Here is a 19,997-nt window from a genome sequence, read left to right on the forward strand (position 1 = left end):
CAGAGAACATTGGGACACTTTGTGCTACTTTGTGGTGGTTGAATAGTTAAATGTGTTTACTGTTAAAAAGGGGAGATATGTAGGATGCGCTCTAGTCTATGAGCGTGAACGCGATGACGCGTCACGCCATAGACAGGAGCGCGAAGGGCGCGCATGCGCAGTAGGCGCCAGTTTGGAGGCGCGAAAGCGGGGATAACGGAGCTGGCGACCGGAGCAGTCGTGTTAGACGCTCGGCGCCCTCTTGCTTGAGATTTACCTATATATATATAATTGAAATAAAGACAAGTAACTCACCACCTGGACTCTGTGCATATGTGGGGAACAGGATAACATTACAAGAACAACTGTTCCTACTTTGCTTTCCCGTGTGTGTGTGTGTGTGTGTGTGTGTGTCTGTGTCTGTCTGCGTGTCTGTCTGTGTCTGTTGGTCTCTGTGTGTCAGTGTGTCTGTCTGTGTGTGTGTGTCTGTGTGTGTGTGTCTGTCTGCGTGTCTGTCTGTGTGTGTCTGTTGGTCTCTGTGTTTCTGTCTCCCATTCCCTGGAGGGAGAGTATGTAGCTCCCCGTTGTAGAAGAGTCGGTCAAGAGGGAGCACACTGCATTGAATAGTTTCTTGGTGTGCACTTTTTATTAGTATTACAGGAAATCACAGTGATTGATTGTCTCTTTTGTATTCTTCTTTCCCACAGAATCTTCCACTTCAGTCCCTTAGTTGAGCCTCGGCCACCGTCGTCCCTCGGACAGAAGGAAAAGGCTCAGGTAAGTGTTTTTTGCTTTATGATTTAATCAAAGGAGGATGTGAGAGATAAATAATAGCTATGCATAAATGTGAAGGGAGGGGGTTGGAGCAACCAAAACAAGAAGAGTAGCCAATGATTTCTGCTCTTGTCTTCCTATTCCATCTCACTTATTTCCTTTTCCCTGGGTCCCTTTCACCCCTCAGCCTCCCCTCCGGTCCGTCTCTGACTCAGCCCCTTTCCAAAAGCCCCATAGACGCCCACTCACCTGTAAGAGCCACGTCACTCCGGGGCCATGGCGTGGTGACTCCACGTCCTTCAGTGAGGTCTGGTCTCCTTCTGTTTCGACTTTCCCTCCTCGCCAACAAGCTGTGACCTCCCCAAGGCTCCAGTTCTCTCTCTCGGAAGGCTGTTCGGTGTTCTCCGTTTTTCCGGTCTTCCCTGCTGGTTTCTCCGCCTTAGGTTATGGCTCACTTGAGCTCGTGGAATGCCTTTCTGGCGGCTTGGGGAGGATTTACCAAGTCTTAGTTCCTTTTCTCTTTCTTCAGTAGGTCGGTTAGTGGTGCTGCTATTTCAGAATAATTGGGTTTAAACCAGCGGTAGTAGCCTTGTAAGCCCAAAAAGGATCTAATGCCTTTTTTGGTGGGAGGGAAGGGGGTGTCTAAGACTGCTCTCAATTTCTCTTGTTGCAGAGCGATAGCCCCATCTCCCAATAAATAGCCCAAATATTTGACTTTGGTGAAGTTTATCCTGGTCTTTTTGGAGTTCACGTGGAGCCCTGCAGTCCTAAGTGCTTGGAATATCTTCCCACAATGGACGAGATGTAGTTCCAAGTTAGGGCTACATATTATGATATCGCCTATGAAGGCTAAGGAGTACTCTTGATGTTGGGAGCAAACTTTGTTCATAAGTCTTTGGAACGTCGCTGGTGCTCTGTGTAACCCAAAAGGCAGTGCAGTAAACTCGTATAGCCCATTAGAGGTGCTAAAGGCGATTTTTTTTGGTCTTCCTGTTTAAGTGGTACCTGCTAATAGTCTTTTGTAAGATCGAATGTGGTTATATATTGGGCTAAGCCTAATTTCTCGATTCATCGACGGATATGAGTGAAATTTCGAGATGGTATTGACTGCTCGGACGTTTATACAAAAACGGATGGAACCATCAGGTTTCAGAACTATGACAATGGGGGAGACCAGTTACTGCTGGAAGGTTTGATGACTCCTAGTTGTAACATGCTCTGTATTTCGGCAGGAACTGCGTCCCGCCTAACGCCTGGTATTCTGTAGGGCCGTTGTTTTATTACTTTATTTGGTGTGGTAACAATGGCATGCTCGAGTATTGTTGATTTTCCCAGGAGGTCCGAAAAGATGGAGGAGAAGGACTCTAAGAGGGACACTTTTTGTTCCTCTGTTAGATGTTCGTTTATGGGCAATTTATTCAATGTTGAAGGAATGGGTTTTGAGTCAGACAAAACGTAATGGGTGTCTTTGGGGAGGGGTCCCAACCATTTCTTTAGTATATTTATGTGGTATATCTGGGTTTTGGTTGAGGAAAGGTGTAACCGGTAAGTAGTGAGGCCTATCCTTTCAGCACCTTCTTATGGTCCCTTCCATTCTGCCCGTTTTTGGCGTATAGAGGAAGGTAGGAATAGGAGCACCCAGTCATGGATCTGTAACTGTTGTCACCTCTTTCCTTTATTGTAAGCCATCTGCTGGCTTCTTTGAATTTTTCCTAGGTTTTTGGGAGCAAAATCTCGCAATTTCTGTATGCGGTTTCTTAAGCTTTGGCTGTATTCTAGATGGTGTTGTGTCTCTTCTTGTTTCTCTTGTTCCCACGCTCCTCTTGTCATTTCTAGCAAGGTTTGTGGCTGTCTCCCGTAAAGAGGTTCAAAGGGAGAACAACCCAAGCTTCTCTGAACCTGGCTTCAAATAACAAAGAGGGCGAGTGGCAACAACATGTCCCATTCTTTCCCTTCGGTAGTTAGCATTTTCTTCATGGTTAGCTTGAAGGTGGCGTTATATCGCTTTCACAGACCATCTGTCTGAGGGTAATAAGCAGATGTTTTTATTTGGGTAATTTTTAAGGTTTTACAGACTTGTTTCATTAAACGAGAAACAAAGGGGGTACCCTGGTCTGTCAAAATCTCTCTTGGAAATCCTACCCTCAAAAAAAATTCTAGTAACTTTTCACTGATTTGTTTTCGTGCTTGGTGTTTGTAGGGGAAATGCTTCTGGGTATCGAGTTGCGTAATCGACAATAACCAGTATATCGATATATCATCTTTTTGATTTTGGGAGAGGACCCACTAAATCCATACTTATCCTCTTATAAGTAAAGCACTGGGTGTACAAGCGAGTCCAAACATTAGGGTGAATACTATTTTATCATGTCCGTGCACCATCCATTGATTACACCCACCAACTATTAAAACGACGAATCCATGCCAGGACTGTCCAACATGCATGGAAATTAAGAGTGCCCTGACAATGTACGCGGTCTAAGAAAAACGCAAGTTAAATTGTCAAAGCAGACTTGATACTCTCGTCATAAGAAAAGTTACGTTGCCAAAAAACATTAAACGAGGAAGGATTGCTTTTAATGCGACACGGCTCCATTGCGTATTATATTGCACTGGGTAAACCGGTCAGTAGTAGGAATCTCGCTGGACACCAGCATGGTGAACAATGCCCTTCCAGGCTGCTCATTCCCCTGCGTGCTCGTCGTTCAGCACAGAGTCCACGTGGCCTTCACCTCTATCACACACACTCACAGCTCTTTCTGCTCCAGGCATTCTGAATGTAACCAAAAGTTGATTTCACTCACTGCCATGATGAGCTCGAAGGGATGGTTGTACACCCGCACCGGGGACTAGTACTTTAAAAGAACTAGTCCCCGTGGTGGGCCACTATGAACTCTAAGGCCGTGGCAGACAAAGTTAGGTAAATAGCAGGCCCACGGGTCACCGCCCTCTTTCTTTTGTTAACAAATCAAACCTCCCCTTCTGTTCTAGGCCTCTCCCCAGCCTTTACACCTGCAGCGGCGGGCAGTGCTGTGTGTTTAACCACACGGCAGGGTCACAACTTTACGCAGGCTGGGCACACCTTGAGTGACCCACACCCTTCTGTTCCCTTCAAATATTTATTTTCACTTATCCATGCAGCTTTCCCACACGGTGTTTGTGCATCGCCGTCTTTGGCATTCAGCGCCCGGTGGACCCGAGCTGCTTTTAATTATTAATTAAGTGGGCGCTAGGTGCCTCTCTGGGAATATTCTGCTCGCCCTGCTCATTAGCTGAATCCTGATCCTAGCAGCAGGGGCGAGAGAAGCCCAGGGGGTGGCAGGCAGGAAAGCACCGTCTACTGCCCTTCTACAGATATCAGTTGTCACATAATGCAGCTGTGACAGGTGAGCGCGGCATTCTATGCAGCTGGCCCAGTGCCTGGACTCTACCTTGGGGCCATGAAGGCACGTGGGGGGCCTGGCCTGGACGATGCACGGGTGTGGTGTCGGGTTCTATCAGGTCTACATACTTGCAGAAACACTCGCACACCATAAAACAGAAGTTGGCACGGAAACTGAAAATGCAAAGAGACAATTTTATTAGGACCCCATGGGGTGGTGGTAGATTCATACAGCACCCTTCGGCAATGCAAGAAGTATCACACCGAACATCGGTGTGCGACCTCTTTTATACATTTTAAAGGTAATAAAAAGGTAGGCGGTATACATTAGAACAGTTTTAGGTACATATAAGGGCATTTTTGGAACACAGCCAACATGAAGGAGGGGTTTAATACCACTGGTCAGTTGGGAGGAACATTCCTAAGGAGTGACCACTCTCTAGTCCAAAGATCAGACGTACGCACGCGCGAGACTGACCATTGCTAAAAATAGCCTGTTGCTGGGTAGGGTAAAGGTTCATTGGCATAAAGGAAGGACGAAAGGGCATGCTGACCACGAGGCCGCATGTTCATAGGCAATGGAAGCCACCGAATACAAAATGGCCCCCACACGTTTAGTCAAGTTAACAGAAATGTTCGTGTAGCTGAGCTTAACGCTAACTCAGGTATTGCCAAATTACGACAGACGACCCTTTTAGCGTTTAGCTGAAGCTACCTCATAATGGAAGTAATCTGAATGTTCATCATTAATGTCAATCATCATTATTTGCTTCACTACGTTATTACTCATCTGTACATTTTTAGCAATAGCTCGTTTGGATGAGATACAGGCCGTAATACATACAGTACATAAGGTAGGACCACATTGAATACATAGGCAACAGAAGAAAAATATCCCAATAATCACACATAGAACAGTTAACAGTTTCCAATCCCATGTACTAAGCAGAGTCCAAAACCAGCTAGAAAAAGTCCAAGTACCGTTGTCAGTGTGAATTTCAGAGGCAATTTTGGGCAACCTAGAGATAGCATCATACACAGATGGTGAATTATCTGGCACATAAACACAACAACTACTTCCAATGATGCGGCATGCACCCCCACGATCAGCTAACACTACGTCCAGAACCATCCGGTTCTGAAGCGTAACTATTCTTGTAATCTGAAGCTCTTCAGTTAAATTCCCTAAAGCAGAAGCAGTCTCATTAGCAACTGCCTCCACAACACGCGTTAACCGTCTAATTTTCCTGCTGTTTAGGGCAGCACCTACAAAAGAGAACAACCCTAAATTAAAATCCACATATTGTTGTAGTGAGGTGTCAGTTTGGTCGACTTCATCAATATCCAATGTTCTCTTAACTCTATTCAATAGAAAATCGTGATACAATACATAATCATTATGGTACATAGGTGGGGCAATAAACACAGGGGGTAATACAAAAGATATATAACATGTACCTAACCATCCAAGAGGAAGACGATGATAACCTTTATTTACGCAAATAAAGTAAGTGTTTTGTGAGGCCACACATGAAACACCATTTGATGCATCAAAGGCAAGAGTAACATTGCATTCACTTTTCCCCACCGGAATTGTTCCCTTATTCCTAATACAAAGGTCTGCTTTTGTATCAATAACGGTAATTACATGTAAACTGGTCATATTTGTAAGTCTCTGATTGGTGAAGATACGAGGCGTAGATACATTGTCCGGTCGATATTCTTCCCACTCGAATTTAGTTCCTTCTGCCTGTGGATAGCTATCTCGATCGTTATAGCAAACTTTGTTCAATCGAAAAAGTAGTCCACCTTTTGTTGGCCATCTCAATGTAAAGAGAAGAGTGTACCAAGCATTACATGACCCATTGTGAGAAAAAGGAAGAGGATTTAGTGGGGTTCCTCCCTTCTTCTGATGCCCAGGTAACATCCCACATACCCAACAATTGGACGTGTTGGTCATATTATGCGTGTGGTGCAATATCTGAATGAAACTATTATTCAAATAGGTCTGTCTATGTCTTTCTTCGTGATAGGGCAAAGTAAAATGGAAATGTTCAGATGGAATTGGAGTGGTAGGCAGTAAATAGTCCCGTGCAGTAAATAGTCTTTCTATAGTCCAAGCTATTACTGCTATTACCACTATTGTCGCAACAAAAAGAACCGCACCCAGAATTCTTCTGTTTTTCAATGTCATAGGTGCCATGGTACAATGAACAAAAGTCTCAAGAAACAAACTAGAAAATAAAAATATGGTGCTGAGAACCAAGGCTGCCGTTGAGTTTTTCTCAGAGATTCAAGACGGGTGTCGCTACACTAGACAGAACTGATCCCCCCCCCTTGATATTCCCGGCTTCCGTTTCACAAACCTCGGAACGGTTACCAACCAGTCATGAAAAATACAAAAAAAATTATTTCCTTGGCCGTAGATTGTACTTCACTCCGCCAGAAATAGTGTGGTCCGGGAAGGCTCCCTCCGACTCGTGAGGCGTAACAGCTGGGCTCTTCTCAGCATCCAAGATGTCTCTGTAATCGGACAGCACTTCAGGGTTCACCAGGTCTGGAGAAACATGTCGACAGTGCGTTGAATGTATCCACCGCTTCTTATTCGTGACTCGCACAGCCGTTCGCGTTGCCAGCAGCACTTGCTCAGGGCCACGCCACCTCGGCTCCAAACTGCTGGATCTCTCAAACACCCGGATCATAACATGGTCGCCAGGACGAAGATTGTGAGCCTCTCCAATGGAATTGTCGGGGAGCGCTTCTCGAACCTGTTGATGAATAGAAAGTAAATCATTTGTTAATCGTGCCAAATAATCGTTCATCATTATACAAGGCACATCATGTATCAAACGAGGCTTTGGAACTCCCCAGATATTCATTGGCCTTCCAAACACCACTTCATAGGGTGTGAGGCCAGTTCGGGAGTGTGGCACTGATCTAATAGACAATAATGCCAATGGCAAAGCATCCGGCCATTTCAAATACGTGGATGCCACGATCTTCGCTAGCTTCAGCTTCAGAGTCGCATTATACCTTTCTACTAGACCTGCTGACTGCGGGTGGAATACAGCGTGGAATTTTTGTCTGATTCCCAATCCTTTCAGGACATGCTCTACTATCTTCCCAACGAAATGAGGACCATTATTATTCCACAAAAATTTACAAACACCATAACGTGGGAAGTACTCTTTTAGTAGTACCGTAGCTGTTGTTAATGCTGTATTGTCCTTTGTGGGGTAGGCTTCAACCTATTTACTAAAGGCACACACCACCACTAGGACATATTTAAGGTTATTACAACGCTCCAGTTGGATATAATCCATTTGCAGTACTTCGAATGGTGCAGTAGGTGGAACGAACCCTCCTTTAGTAGTAGAGGTTCCTTTTGCAGGATTGTACTGTAGGCATATCAGACAGGTCTGTACTATTCTCCTAGCCGTGCTGGTAATCTCAGGATGCTCCCAAACTCGTGTAAGCGATTTAGTAATCGGAAGAGCTCCAATATGTGCCAACCCATGTGTCATTTGAACCATTGCCTGCAAGTAAGCAGCAGGTAATTTCCATCTCTTCATGTCTTTGCTTCTCCAGCAACCCTCATCATCCAACAACCCTCATCATCCAACACTCCCTCTATTGCCCATGCTGCAAGCTCCGCTTCAGACGCTGATTTCTGTATGTCTAAAACTTCCTCTCTAGCATCATGCCATCGCTCGGCTTGCGATCTCACCACATACATAGGGGAGTCATTTTGCCACATGGCAGTCTCTCTCGCTATGCGGTCTGCAAAAGCGTTTCCTTGCCCTATTTTGTCCGTCACCTTTTTATGTGCGCTACATTTTATTATCGCCACCTTCCTTGGGCATAATAGTGCATTCAGGAGGTCGCATACCAACTCTCCATACATGATGTGTGTTCCGTGTGAGGTCATAAACCCTCGTTCCCTCCAGAGTAGGCCAAAATCGTCCGCTACTCCAAAGGCGTAACGACTATCGGTGTAGATATTCACACATAATCCAGCACTTAGCTCACAAGCTTTCGTTAAGGCTATCAATTCAGCCGCTTGAGCAGATTTTTGTGGTATTCGTGCTGTTTCTACCACTGTCTTAAGTGTCGTGATCGCATAGGCTGCGGAAGCCGTACCATCTGGCAATCTCACACACGATCCATCAACCCACAGTTCCCCATCTACATCAGGAAGTGGCGTGTCCTGTAAATCGACACAACCCTTTGTTTGTTCGTCAGTCAGAAAAACACAATCATGTTGTTCTTCCTCCTGGGTCTCAGTAACAGGATATGGCAATAAAGTAGCGGGATTCAAAGTGGCGCACCTCTGCAATGTAATGTGTGGCGCCAGCAATGTTAACTCGTATCCTGTTAAACGGGCACTGGTTAGATGCTGCGTTTTCGTTTGGTTCTATAGCGCATCTACTGCATGGGGAACTAGCATCAACAATTTGTGTGACAGAACTATTCCCTCACTCTGCCGTATAGCTACTGCTGTTGCTGCAACTGCTCGAAGGCATCCAGGCAGTCCTCAAGCCACAGGATCGAGTACCGCTGAAAAGTATGCGCAAGGCCTCTGTTTATCTCCGTGTAACTGTACCAAGACTGACAATGCGCACCCATCCTTCTCATGTACATACAGTGTAAAGAGCTTTGTATAATCTGGTGTACCTAACACTGGCGCAGAACAAAGAGCTTGTCTCAGTTGTTCTAAAGCATTTTGACATTCGTCCGTCCATTCGAGGGGGAGTGATGCAGTTTTGGACAGCAATGCTAACAAGGGTTTTACAATGTACGAAAATCCTAGTATCCATTGCCTACAGAAGGACGTCAACCCTATGAAAGCACGAACATCATTCTGCTTGCAAGGGACTGATGTATCTAAGATTGCTTGGATTCGGTCTGATGTTAATGCACGTCCCTCCTTAGACAAAAGATGACCAATATATGTCACCTTTGGTCTACAATATTGTAGCTTCTTCCGCGAAACCTTGTGATTGTGTTTCGCAAGGAAAGAAAGCAGGGAGAGTGTACTCTCCTCGCATTGCTCCTGTGTGTCTGCTGCAAGCAGAATGTCATCAACATATTGTATGAGTGCCACCCCAGACTGCAAATCAAATGAATCAAGTTGTCTTTTCAAAGCCTGACTGTAAATGCTAGGACTTTCGGTGTAACCTTGAGGAACTCGACAAAATCTATACGATTTATTATTTAATATAAAGCCAAACAAATATCGGCTATCAGGATGGATAGGGATTGAAAAGAAAGCGTTTTTCAAATCAATCACTGTAAATGTAGTAGCCGTGGGTGGAACCAACGTAAGTAAAGTGGAAATGTCAGATACTACTGGATACTGCAGTACAACTATCTTATTAATTTCCCTCAAATCAATAATAAAACGATAGATCTTAGTATCTGTGTCTTTCTTTAGGATCTGAAGAATTGGACTGTTGCAAACATTATAGGGAACTTCCTCCACCACCCCTGCCGTTATCAAGTCATTCACAATATGTATCAAAACTATTTCGCCTTCTCTAGAGATCTTGTACTGAGGAACACGAGGTAAAACCGCTCCCTCCTTCACAGTAATGCACACAGGAGGAATAATCATTTGGCCCACATCAGTATCGGAAGTAGCCCATAACGTACTTGGAAGGGAAGCTAATGCGTCGGCCTCTTGCATGAGGAACGATCTCTCAATTTATGGGTAGTTTTCATTCAAAATGATCCGCACCCCTTCAGGGGCACAGCGTATTGTTGCACGAAAATGCTTTAGCATATCAAGTCCCATAATATTATCTGGTGTATTTGGAGATAATAGAAACGGACATGGGGCAGTGAATTTATCAACATGAAATGTAAGGGGTTGAGACAATGGGCTTAGTGAAGGTGTTCCATCAAACCCTATTGCTGTAATCGTTTCGCCAGACAGGGGAGCCCTTGGAACCAAGTGTTTAGACAGAGCACTTCGAGTAGCTCCTGTGTCGACCAGAAACTGATCAGTAGAACCCAAAACATGTGCTGATATATATGGACCCCTTTGATCGACTGGTACTTCAACCGATTCCACACCCCATCCTACGCAACCCTATGCATAATTTTTATCCTGAGACTCAGTATACTCTCCTTCTGCTATCTGATACTGATTCCGTCGATCAAAAGTATTATGTTCAACCTGACCACGACCCCTCTCTTCACCCCTACCGCGATCATTCGCTCCACCTCTTGGTCCTGAATAACTATTCCGTGACCTTCCACTTCCTCGACCCCTCTGACTACGCTGTTCACGAAGCACAGGACAATCTGCGAGCCAATGTCCAAACTGCTTACAGTATGCACACTGATCCTCAGAAATGTCGGAACGAGGGGGAGACGTAACGTACGATCCTCGTCTACCCCTATCGTTCCCTCTCGATTGCGTAGCACAAACCTGTGCCAACATCACTTTCGTCTTTAAGTCCTTCACTTTCTTATCACTACTCTCTTTAGCCTCTAGTTCCTGACGTTCATAATACTGAGCCATAGTTAATAAGGAGGCAGGCGTTGCCGTGGTCCATGAACTTTCACTAGCCTTCAATCGCTTAGCAATCTCCGGTAGGAGATTAGCCACATACTAATCTACGAATAAGTGCCTGCCCGTGTCCTCTGTTAATGATTGACCACTGTAATCATGGAATGCTTCCTCAAAACGTGAAAAGAAATCAGAAACCGATTCGTCTGGCTTCTGCTTACACGACGCTAACACTGTCCAATCTATTTTCTTAGGAGGGACAAGTGTTTTTAATTTATTCAAGATAGCTGTTGGCAAATCTAAAATCAACTGACACGGTTTACATGCAGGTTCCCTATCTGAATCAGCTCTCACTATGTCCTTCCAATCTGCGCCTAATATCGTTCGATCGTCAAACTTACGAATCACCCTCCACATATCAGGAGGCAATATCAGCCCAAAGAAAAGATCAATATCAACTAACGTCATAATGCACGAAGAAATAGCACCCTCCACACCTTCATAGAAAGCTGCTGGATTTTTACGGGGGTCAGGCAAAGCATTCTTAAGTGCCATAACATCTGCTCTATTCCATGGCGTATAAACCCAATTATACACAAAATAGCCCTTTGAATCTTTAGACGTCTTATCATCATCCGTACCGTCCCCTTTAGGAGGGACATACAAAGGTGCAGCTTCCCGCATAGGCAAAACATTAATTGCAACACTCTTATCTGATCCATAAATAGGGCACACTCGGGAATTTTCCGTCGATCCAGACGCTGATTGCTCTGATGTTTTGTTTGCCGCTCGCAATCGCGTCGCCTCATCTCGTAACTGAACCAACCGCCGGAAGAATTCGTCCGTATCTGAAAGAGCAAAAATACCTTTACGAAAATTCTCACGACCAACTGATATATCTTTAGGTTCCAACTCAGGAGAGTGTTTTCTAAACCACTCAACAACTTCACCTGCAAGATGATCTAAAAAATACAATCGTTCTTTGTCGGACCACTTGCTCATAAAATCATCAACCTCTGAAACAGTTATAGAATTTACATTAAGTTTACGGGCAATCGAACGCAATTCCGTCATACGCTCGACCTGTAACCTGGTACGTTGTTTGTCCTGATTATCCTCGTCCGATTCCACATCTGGAGCCGTAGGCTGAACATACGGGGGCGGGTAACGATCTAACAATGAAAAATCATCTAATTCATTAGTAAGGACAGGGTAAAGAGGACGTCTAATAGGAAACTGACCATTAACCTGCAGGTTACGTTCTCGACTCTCTTTCTCTTTCTGTTCCTGCAATTCCTTCTCCTGTAGCTGTAAAGCTTTATCCCGAGCAGCCTTTCGCTGCTCTTTGTCCGCCAAGGCTTCTGCACGCTTCATTCGTTCACGCACCGCTTTCTCCCACATACGCACACAATCAAACATATCCTGCCTAGACCTGCGCTGAAACAAACACTGTCCTACATACTGGACTTTTCGCAAATCGAATGACCCATGTAGTGGCCATTGCAATTCACGATCAGGTTTAGTGTATTTGTGCCATAACGTGCTATACATTATGGGAGGAAGGGCAAATTTAATGTACATTTCGCGATTAGGAGTCCCCTCTGGGGGAGCCGGCTGAGATTCATTTAATCGATAAGTGGTACCATTTCCAAAGCAGCACATTCCTCGGAGTGTGCTGAGGACAGGCATGTTCAAAATATCACGGAAAAATGCGATATTACATAAAATGGCACTTAAGGGTACTTATGCACAATGTGCCGTTCAAACAAATTCAAAAGCAGAGAAATATCCCTCCATGCCTGCCTATGTGAGGTGCACTCCACATATAATTCAAATCAAAGGTCCAAACGTTAGCTAACTCATACAAATTCAAATTCAAATTCAAAAAGCCACAGTAAGTGTCAATAGACTACCTTACCAAACATAAGCTCATCCGATAATTCTTCAAAGGTGTCCAGATTCAAACTGCAAAGTTCCGTAGCCGAATCAGCCAAAACAGGCACTACACGACAAGCCAAACGATCAGAACCTCAGTCGAGGACCGGCGCCACCTGGAAGGTCAGATCAGAAGGAAAGGAAAAAACACAGTGGGTGCCAAGACTTGGGTCACTCAGTGGCAGCGTACGCGTCCATAGCGAGTTTCCAATCCTTCGTCGTGACCTCTCCTTCGGGCATCCGAGTCGTCGATGAGGTCCCTTCGCGGTCGCCAATTGTGGTGTCGGGTTCTATCAGGTCTACATACTTGCAGAAACACTCGCACACCATAAAACAGAAGTTGGCACAAAAACTGAAAATGCAAAGAGACAAGTTTATTAGGACCCCATGGGGTGGTGGTACATTCATACAGCACCCTTCGGCAATGCAAGAAGTATCACACCGAACATCGGTGTGCGACCTCTTTTATACATTTTAAAGGTAATAAAAAGGTAGGCGGTATACATTAGAACAGTTTTAGGTACATATAAGGGCATTTTTGGAACACAGCCAACATGAAGGAGGGGTTTAATACCACTGGTCAGTTGGGAGGAACATTCCTAAGGAGTGACCACTCTCTAGTCCAAAGATCAGACGTACGCATGCGCGAGACTGACCATTGCTAAAAATAGCCTGTTGCTGGGTAGGGTAAAGGTTCATTGGCATGAAGGAAGGACGAAAGGGCATGCTGACCACGGGGCCGCATGTTCATAGGCAATGGAAGCCACGAATACAAAATGGCCCCCACACGTTTAGTCAAGTTAACAGAAATGTTCGTGTAGTTGAGCTTAACGCTAACTCAGGTATTGCCAAATTACGACATGGGGAAGGTACAGACAAATGCAGTGTAAATACCTACAACCTGTCCACATTTCTGCATATCTTAAGACGTGTAAATGTCACACCCTCTACAACATTATTTTTCATGGATACAGCATTATCGCTTCAGATTCTTTATCCCTGCCTCCATGCTTGAGCCCCAGAGTGAATTACCATCTTTAGTAGCTACCGCGTGGAGGGTTTCCTCGAGGCCATTGTTGTTTAGTCACATTAAACGACTTAATTATGATGTGAGGCCTTCTAGATGTACTGCCAGACGCGGCCCGCATGACGGGTGGGTGGGGGGGTGGAAATTGGGTCGTCACGGAGGGGGGAGGGGTTCATTTAATAAAAAAAATATATTACATAAAACTTACCGTCCCGCTTCTGGATGGGTCCCGGCTCCCGCTCCCGCCGTCCTGCGTTTTCTGTGCCTGCAGCTCTCGTCATCAGCAAAGGCAGCGTCCCTCCCCTCCAGGCTCCACCAATCACAAGTGGTGAGGCGCATTGGAGCGCGCCCCAACCGGGCCATTTTCTCCATTGTAGGCCGCCGCACCAGCCTAATAGAGAAAAAAGAGAGAGTGGGCGGTCCTGCTCCAGGGCAGGGGGGAGTGGCTTGCCCACTGTTGTACGTACTGACTGTTTGGTCGGCCCTGGAGCCGATCAAACACTCAGCATGCACAACAGTGGGCAAGCCACTCCCCCCTGCCCTGGAGCAGGACCGCCCACCCCAAAAAGGCACTTCTGCTTTCTCGCCGTACAAGAAGGCAGAAACATCAAATGAAACTTAATACCATTATGTTTCTGCTTTCTCGCACGCCATGAAAGCAGGGGGGCGACGCTGTCTGCATGGCACACATTCTTTATAGCAGTCACATTACCCATCTGGGATTATAAGTATGTGGTGGGGGTCTAGAAAGTTGAAAATACATTTTTGCATTCACTCTTATCAGTCCCCCAATTAACTTCAATGTTTGTTATCCATCAAGAATTGACACTTATCAGCCTTTATATCCTTCTTGGCCTCCTCAGGACAAGGGTGAGGAAACTTGTCGAGCAAAGTCCAGGTGCCCTGCATTCAGAACCCAGTTCATGGCGAACAAGCAAATGTCCAGGAAATCTCACTTCATTACTTTCTTTTAATTCACATGCCACTAATGGAACGTCAATGAATTTCTTAATAACCTCTCCGAGCATATACGACGTTCCCCGCTCTCTGAGCTTTAACAAATGCGTATGGTCACCATTCTCTGACAATTCTGCTAGGGGTTATGTATGTGTCAGACCTGGCTTAATCTAGACTCAACATTTAACCATCAGATTATTAGGGACTCAAGCTAGTAGTATCTCGTGGCTTTATTACGTTAAGCACAGCATGTTAAAATTGGGGCGCCCAGTTCTTTTTAATTCACCGGATATGATAAAAAAAGAGGACCTGACTTGGATTAAAACCCAATTCTTGAATTTCTTGTCAGTGGAGCGTGAGGAGCGGGAGCTACTGAAACCATCAGTAAAGGCTTATTTTTGGTTAAAAACCTCCCCTCGGACTGAACCTTACCTGAGAATTGTTACTAAACCCTTCCACCGTTTGCTTTTAACTAGGTTCTGTTTTAATCTAATTCACTTCTTTTTAGGTAATTCCCAAGGATGGAGTAGGCAAGAAGATTTGAGTCCGTGTACCTGTGACAAATTCTCACCACAGGATACTATGCATTTTATAATGTTTTGCGACCATTATACTGTGATTCGCAGGAAGTTCTTAGTTCCTATTTTAAGAGAAAAATGTTTTGTACAAGTTAAACCTGCTTTAATTTAACTCCAAATGTTGATTGATCCATGGGAGATATTTAATATTGCAAGCTTCTTAGTAGCAGCCGTTCGTCTCAGACAAAAAAGGTACCCTATGATAAATGCTACATAAGCATCAACTGTATACATATGATCATTGTTTTCCTTTTTGCTGCCTTGTTGCCTTTCTTGAAATTACCCCTAACGTGGTAGTCCTTTTATCTATATACGTGCAATTGGCTATTGGGGTTTTTATGTGCCTTTGAAATTGATTTTGTAACATTGATTCTTTTTTTTTCTGGTCACATGTGATTTGGATTTTAAATGTTTTTATTCTGAAATAGCGAATTTTACCGAATCCCTATTTTGGAATCTCAAAATGCAATTTATTTAGGAATTGCAAATTATTTTGCGATTCCTTAACATTACCTAATAGCGATTCTGTAAATAGCGAATCGCTATTAGGTAATATGACTTCATTCATTCCTATAGCCCTAAAAACCCATAGGAATGAAGGGTTTTGCATTTGCTAATTTGCAATTGCCAAATTGGTAATCGCAATCTGCGAATGCAAAGCCAAGGGTGCCTAGGGGCCTAAGCCTCCCCCCGAATTACTACCCCAAAAAGAGAAGTGTGTACTTGTAAAGCACACACATGCCGCTACATGGCACTTTGAACAATGCATTTTTTTACATTTTTCACAGTTTACACATGTTTACCATCAACTTGAAGTTGATGGTAATTAGCCTTTCCTAAATGCACAGTTCGCATTTAGGAAAGGCTTCTTTCATTTGCAAAAGGGATTCGCAAATTGCGATTACCTAAATTGGGACCACTGCCTTCTCTTAAAAAATATTTTCACACCCATTCACAAATGGAAAAGTGTCCCCTCAGGACCCCTTCCCGTTTGCGAATGTTTACCACCTACTTGCAGACTCCGCCTTTCATGACTCTTCCTCTTGTGAGTCCAACTCCTTGTAACTACTCCCCTGTTCTGCTGCCTGTCCTTGCCCCCCAACTATGGGATTCCAGAGTGCAGTGGCGGCTGGTGAAGTTTGAGAGTGGTGAGGTTGGCCTTGAGGGGGCGGGGCGGATGCTGTGGGGGTTGGTGGCGGGATGTCATTTTTTTCAGGAGATTAGTCGCCATTTCCAGTGCAAATCTTATTAACTAGAAATGGGATAAAAAGCTGCATTTTTCAGACTCATTTTAACAGCAGTTAAACTAAAGTGCGAATATGTACATTTTTATAAGGATCAGAGAGATTGTATGGGGTGTGAAATCACTCCGTTATCAAAGAGGAGTCAGTAAATGTAGTTCCAGCTATTTGGCATCTATAGTTTTGTCTTAAACAACAGACTGTGTTTCCGTTTTATATCCTCTTTTCTTGTAAGGTAGAAGGTGTTGAAGAGATAGACCTACGGGTTCTGACCTCTGAGGCATCACTTAAGTCACGTGCAGAGCAGTCGTGGTCATCAGGTTTGTCTGTGGTCAGGAGAAAAGATACAACTCCCTCCATGCCTTTGTCATGGGGTATAGATATATATAGTCCTGGATGGTTTCTAAGATGTTTAAATAGTCAGTGGTCTCTCTGATGTATGTACTCATGGATTGTACCAAGGGCTGTAAATGTTTGTCCAGATTCTTCCAATCGGTTCATGTAATGAATTGATGGTAGAGAAAATCGGTCTAAACGGAGGTATGGTTGCATGTTTGTGAATCTTAGGTATCATGTAAATGTAGGGTATTGCAAGATTGGATTTGGTGAGGTAGTTTCTGTCTTCGTTGCTGATGGTACCCTTTTCGATGGCAACATTGAGAATGGTTTGTAAACTTTAGTCCTGAGGGCCTCAGGACACAACAGAACCTCATTGCCCCATCAGCAATGCGCCACAAGGCGCGTTTGCAAAGTGGTGTAAAAAAAGGTGTGGCCTCGGACCACCTTTCAGCAATCCCACTGTGTGGTGCTTGCTGGAGGTACCTGGTGGGCTAGTTGGCCCTTAAGGACCCATAAGATGCGAGGGGACTTCATCCCCCAACCCAAAACACGCCAGAAGGTGTGTTTTCAAGTGGTGCAGGGAGGGGGCGGGGCCTCCGGCGAGATCCAGGTTAGGTTTTCTTTTTCGTTTTTTAGGAGGGGGCTGTGTGGCCCGCCTTCTCTTAACAATTTTTGGGCCCTGGGGATCTCATCTCCCAGGGCCTGAGCATTTAAAAAAAATAGGAAGGGGGCCTGGCCTTGTGTTATTTATTTATTTTTTTGCAGGGAGGGGGTCCCCTAGGTCACTTGTGACCCCGGGGACCCAATCCCCGAGGACCTGGCCTTGTGTAAAAAAAAAATTGCCGGGAGGGGGCAGCGTGGCCTCACTCCCCTGGGCCACCTCTAGTCCCGGAGACCACATCCCCCAGGGCTGCCCTTCCATTAAAAAAAAATCTAAACTAAAGAAGAGGGGGCTTTGTGCCCCCCTCCCATGCAATTTCTGGCCTCAGGGACCCCATCCCCAGGGGCTGACCCTTAATTTGGAGGGAGCCCCAATGCCCCACGGTCCCTGCCGGCTCCTTGCCTCCTGCGGGAGCCATAATTGCTTGTGGGCAAGGGGAGCTGCATGTTAGCAGCTCCCCTTGCCCAAAAGCAATTCTGCTATGCTTCTTGGAAGCGAGAGCAAGTTTCCTGCTCTCGCTTCCAAGAAGCAAAGTAGAGTTTGCTATGGCATAGCGGGAGACATTGCAGCTGTCTACAGGGGGTGATGGTCCCCAGGCCATCAAGGGCTCTAGAATGGGGGCTGCGCGGCCCCCTCCCAACGAGTACAAAGCCCCTTGGAGGTGGTGGTCCCCGGAGCCCAGGGTGTCATGAATTCACCCACCTGTACTCCGGTTTGTTCCTTCCTTGATGCTGCTATTACCAAACTCCCTCTGAACTCCACCAGAGAGGCAAGGATAAGATTCACTTGCCGCCCTGATCGAACCCCGGGGGAGGGAGGGGAATAGGGACGAGAGAAAAGAGAAGACACACTGGATTCTTGTAGACCGACTTGACAATTCAGTGGTATAGAATGTCTCTCGAGAAAGGCAAATTGTTACTGGGCTTCAGTTTTCACCTCGTGTATAATCTGATAAATGTACCCGATTAATCTGAACATCCTAAATCACTTCTTTAGGTCAAACATCTGCTTTGGAACTCTTAATTGGGTATACCTGAATTACCCTTGACCATTTCTCAAAAGGATTCTTGAAACTAAAAGAAAGAATAAACAAAAAAAACACTACAGGTGCACTAATAATCTGTGATTGGTCAAATTATCACAAGAGTTACTGATTTCCTTTACAATATTTGCTCCGTAATTTCACATTAAATATACATAAATGATAATAGCAATCAAGCTCTCTGTTCCCTTTCAGTCTTCTAATCAGACTCAAGGTATTTACACAAATGTCCGTTTTACTTTAACGTTCTTCACTTACTCAATGTCCATAAAGTCCTTGGATTGTTTCAGAAAGAGTTTCAAAACGTTCTCTTGATTTATAGAAGGTCAAGAGGTCTCTGCCACAGTTCTGATAAAGTTTAAATTCTTACTGGTATGTGTTCAAGCATGCTAACGCTTTACCATTCAGAGCGAGGTGTTGCTGGACAACCCTTTGTTGAATCTCTTTTCTTTTCTCTTTTGCAGGAAATCGGAAACCATGCTGGGAGAGGATTTGGACCCGGAAATTCAGAAACAGGAAGGAACGTCTGAAATGTGCTCCGAACAGCAAGAACACAGCCGAAGACACTGAGTGAAGACAGGGAAGGAAGCAGGGTGGAGCGCTGAAAAGCTTCAGATGATCTGCCACCCAGGTCCGGAGTCAGGTGAGTGTTTAGGCACGAAGCGAAGCATCGGAAACCAAGTGGGTGGAGTTTAAATAGCTTTGGGTCTCAGGTTTTCTCACGTGTGCATGTGAAGGTGATTTGGACCTTAGATCTTTCCCAGGTAATTCACGTGTACATGCCAAGACCGTATGTGACAGGGTTTTTCCGGATGCAAGGCATGGAAAGATCTGACCAATCTTGGAGTATGTGCATGTGTTTCTGGTTCCCAGGATTTTCTGACACATTATAACCCTTCCAGTCAATTAAATACTGTAATCGACCATGTATACGTTTTGCATCTATAATGCGATTTACTTCATATGCAATATTGTCTCCAACTACAACAGGTGGAGGAGGGTTGTCTTTTCGTGTGGAGGGATCATGTGGTTTGAGCAAAGATACATGAAAAACTAGGTGAATGGCATATTCAGAGGGCAAAGTTAATCTCATTGAAACTGGATTCAAAATGGTATTTATGGGAAAGGGGCCAATTAACCTAGGTTTTAGTTTCTTGGGGCCTTCAATCTTGATATTTCTGGATGATAACCAGACGAGAGCCCCTACTTTATAGGGTGGTGCTGATGTTTTGTGTTTATCGACTGATAAACAGACCACCAATCTGCATTGGTTCCACGTGTGTGTTCTTTTCTTCTGTTTCTTTTTTCTCAACTCTAAAATGCCAAGTTCTTAAATTACTTCTGGGTCTTTCACTATTTTGCTCTCCCAATCTGTGATCTAACTTAACCACTAGATCTAAAAATTCTGCGTAGTCCTCAGGCAAATTAACAATGTGTGCCAAAGAATCTTTTAATTCATCTCTAAGGCCCGATAGAATAAAGATATTCTTTTCTCCTCCGGCCAGTGTGTTTCTGATAACAATCTGTTGAAATTTGTTACATAGGTTAAAGATCCTTGGACCCCTGGC

At 44.8% G+C, this 19,997-nt stretch overlaps 1 protein-coding gene across 2 annotated transcripts in view; it reads left to right on the top strand.

The window, feature by feature from the left end:
* The window catches only part of LOC144806636 (uncharacterized), a 67,686-nt gene that overhangs the window by 5,678 nt on the left and 42,011 nt on the right, over nt 1–19,997 (top strand). For both annotated transcript variants that reach the window (XM_078672954.1, XM_078672953.1), the window contains exons 2-3: nt 687–756; nt 18,894–19,072. The gene's annotated coding sequence lies outside the window, so the exon portion shown is untranslated. The remainder of the gene's footprint in view (nt 1–686; nt 757–18,893; nt 19,073–19,997) is intronic.

The sequence above is a fragment of the Lissotriton helveticus genome (assembly GCF_964261635.1).
Source record: "Lissotriton helveticus chromosome 1_1 unlocalized genomic scaffold, aLisHel1.1 SUPER_1_unloc_91, whole genome shotgun sequence".
NCBI lineage: Eukaryota > Metazoa > Chordata > Amphibia > Caudata > Salamandridae > Lissotriton > Lissotriton helveticus.